The sequence below is a fragment of the Aulonocara stuartgranti genome (assembly GCF_965226115.1).
Source record: "Aulonocara stuartgranti genome assembly, chromosome: 13".
Lineage (NCBI taxonomy): Eukaryota > Metazoa > Chordata > Actinopteri > Cichliformes > Cichlidae > Aulonocara > Aulonocara stuartgranti.
Window position 1 is genome coordinate 6,075,132 of NC_138949.1, and position 3,748 is coordinate 6,078,879.

At 36.1% G+C, this 3,748-nt stretch overlaps 1 long non-coding RNA gene across 2 annotated transcripts; it reads right to left on the reverse strand.

Annotated features, from left to right (window-relative positions):
• Positions 1-234: 234 nt before the first annotated feature.
• On the reverse strand, positions 235-3,297 carry LOC309720698. 2 transcript variants are annotated; one of them, XR_014280556.1, is made up of 5 exons: positions 3,020-3,297; positions 2,536-2,599; positions 2,026-2,178; positions 1,569-1,654; positions 235-984 (listed from the first exon to the last, which is right to left on the reverse strand). It is a non-coding gene; the product is annotated as an uncharacterized lncRNA (long non-coding RNA). The 2 variants fall into 2 exon arrangements; XR_014280557.1 differs by lacking the exon at positions 3,020-3,297 and having other exon boundaries at positions 2,536-3,009.
• Between the last annotated feature and the right edge of the window lie 451 nt (positions 3,298-3,748).

The following is a 3,748-nucleotide window of genomic DNA, read 5'->3' on the forward strand; positions in this document are numbered from 1 at the left end:
TGGAATCAATCACAGTAAAGAAATTAGACTGTTTCTTTTGAAAAATGTTGGGAAAGAACAAATCAAAACATTCTATTTAAGGCCTCTGACATCAAGATTCAGTTAAACAACAATTATAACTAAACAATTTGAGGTAATGTTAGTTTCCATTAACATTAAATTAGGTTACTGAATTGGCAAACACCTTCCTATTAACATTACCCATTTTACCCCAATAACTAAAGAAATTAGCACTTGCAGGTCAAAACCTTTATTCAAGAGACGCAAAAATAACATTGATACAGTGACTGTCAAAAATTACAGCACTGATCATACTGTGACATCTTGGTTCAAAACAGCACACTTAGAAATATTCAACGTTCTTTACTTCAACTGAATGAAATTGAAAATACCATTTCACACGACCCATATGGGATATTTAGACTGTATAACTGTTCACGCTACATCTCTTCACTAGTAAAAGAAAGAAAAAATACAAAGACAAATTTAAAAATGCTGCCAAACAGACAAACAGAACTTGTACAGAGCAAAAGGAAAAACAAACAACAAAAAAAACGGCTTGTCCTCATGGCAGTTGCAGAGTATATAAAAATGAACCCTGCGATCCGTTTCTGGAATTGAGCTTCAAAAATGCAGCAGAACAAGTGTGAGATTTAAATGTCCTCTCACCTAGAGCTGGTCACCTCACATGCATAACAGTGAGCTTCGTTGCAGGAGCAGTTTTGTCTTAGTTGTGAGCTTTCCTTGAGAGCTGAGTTGCATCCAACTCCATTACCACCCTTTGAATCACCTCAAAAGTGTAGCAGAGTTGTGATGGGTAACTCATGTTGAAGGAATAAAAAAGGTCCAAACAGCATGGCTACTGCAAAGGTCACGTTATCCAGATCTTGAAGAACAACATCAGAAAAGTCATTGCCTGGCGCATCTCTGGAGACAGATGTTCATTGTGGTTTTCTCAATCTGTGCAGTGGCCTCAGTCAAGTCCTGGTTAAACACAAAACATTTCTTTAAGATTCCTTTTTAAACTCATCTCTTTTGAATCTACCAGTTCTAATGTTAGAGTAATTTAAACCAATGCAAGCAACATAGTAAATAGCTATAGCCAAAGAGTGGCCTGCCATGCTGCCATTCATGGTCTAACAGAGTTTCTAAGAGAGGGTGAAAAACATAATAATTTCAAATGCTTTACATTAGTTTTTGTTAGAAAGACACCGGCCCATCAGAAATCCAGGTTATGTCACTCAGAAGATGTTAGAATTTAGACTTTCAGCCCCACAATTTGGTTAGCTGTTGGTCTTTTTTTTTTTCAAACAAAAGCTAATGTAAATACTGGTGGGATTTTCCTTTGTTCACTAGAATGACAAATTTAAAGTTTTTTCACACTGATGTGACCCCTAATACAGGGGTGGGGCCTCAAGGGCCGGCGGCCGAGTTCACTACCAGGCCTCATGTGAACTTCAAATTATTAAAGAGGACTACTGGTCCTAACCAGTCCAATGAGGATCAAGTGGATAACTAAATGCATTTTTAAATGTTGCAAATCCACAATCTACTCATAAAACACTCACCATGAACTCCTGCACCAAGATGTTGCAATTGTCTTTCACACAGATGCGGAGCACTTTGATGAGGGACTCCGAGCATTAATGTCATCCTTGAGTATTATAACAAAGAAAACAGAGATTTGTGAACTTTTCAGTAGCACAGAAGAAAATGATCCCAGACAAAAACTCTTGACTTTTTAAACCAGTCAACATGCAACACCAGCATCTACAAAGCAATATCAAAAGTTCCTGTTTGACATCAACTTTATGGATATATAGTTTCCAGAACATTTATTTTTAAAAAAAGATAATTTTTTCTCAGTGGGCCAGTAAATGCATGACGAAAATTATGGCATCCTTTTAGTGGAATCGGTACTCACAGGTAATAGTTGACTGTTTCAATGGATGTAGCATAAAAATCTTTTACTGACCTAATGCAATACATATACACTTTGTAGTTCAAGAATTTTAAAGTTCTTACTGTCATCATGGCAGCTACATCCTTTAGCTTTGTGCACTGTTCCCCCGATCACTTTGCAAACACTTTCAGCAGACTGTCAGAGAGAAACTCAGCTCCGTCAGAAACCTTGACTGTAAAGGCATGGTTGGGATGCACTGGAATGCTGCATTTTATCTGAAATAACATAAAATTATTTTGAAATAACAGCAGGCACTGTGCTTGGTTAATCAGTAATGTTTTGTTGAATAAAAACTGTGTTTCCAGATCTTATGGGATTAAAAAAATCCAAAGATGTTTGTTTCTGATTTGCAACCCAACAACCCACAAGTTACAACCTCATTTCAGTTCAAGTGTGCATTAATGTGAGTCCAGTAATCACCTTTCTGGCAATACATACAGGTATAAGATAAACCTATGGCAGATTTTGGATTTCTCAGTTGTATTAATAGGGTGAGTATGCATGCACCTAATAATTATAAAAAACCTATTATAATTAAGTTACAGAAACGAAAATAGAATATACTTTCTTACCATAACACCTTGAACCCACAATCCATCAGCTGACTCCTGGTGAAATGCAGAATAGAGGTCATCTCTCAATGTGCAGCAAAAAAAACAAAAACAAAAACAAAAGGACAGCAGGTGAGGGCAGGAGGGGTAGGGATGTAAGCTAGCATAATGCCGCTGATGATATTAGCTAAAGCTGTTCAATGTCCAAAATCTCACTAACACCACGGTGCAGTAAATACACAATGTAACTGAAGAGTCAGTTGACAAATCTATTCACACAGAAAACCAAATTATGTTGTGAGTGCCTCGTAATTAGGTTTAATGTGATATTACGGCTCTTGTGCCAAAGACAAATTCAAATGAAAAAGCGCCAATTCTTTGACAACAGATAAAACAGCAAATAAGCTAACGGCTCTTTTTTAGCATGTTACATGGCGACACTCTAGACGTTTAACTACATTTGGCTGAAATATGGTAAAAATTAATTCAAAAAATCAAGACATACCAAAAACGTAGAGTTGGCTGCTCGACTTGACTGAGATGGATGCCTTTTTTAAACCACGATCCAAAGCCCGCGAGATGAAATCACGCGTGGTTTCACGAGATTTAACGTTGCTATCTTATTAACTTACTTCACCTGAACATGATATGAACAATTTAATACACCCTTTCTGCATATCATGTAGTTTTTACACTATATAGTTACATTTAACTTTAAAACATGAGGCAATTGTGTTAAATACATGCAAGATGCTTACATAAATCCAAGAGATGGCCAGTCCCTTTTTTTCAGTGTATCATCAGTGACGATCCCAGCCCTCGCTTCAGTGCCTTAACCCTGACCTTAAGTTTGGGGACAAATAATTACTTTTCATGCGTGTCAGACTAATTATTTTTTTTGTCCTTTGATATTCAAGATAAAAAAAAATTAAAAGAACAAAAAATATATATTGTGCATAGAATCAAGTTAAGTCTTAACAAAATCCAAATGGACTATTAACACAAGTGTAAACAATTGTTTGTAGCAGACTGCAATTAATTTTTAACCTGATAATAAGCAAATATATATTTAAGACACTAGATGTTACCTTTCAAATCAAGTCTTTAACTTTACCTTTTTCCCTTATAGTTCTATCATAAGATGTTTCATATATATTTTCAATATATAAATATATATTTTGTTACCCATGGGCCATCGAGTGGGACATTGCCAGGACATAGGCCGGTCGAGTCC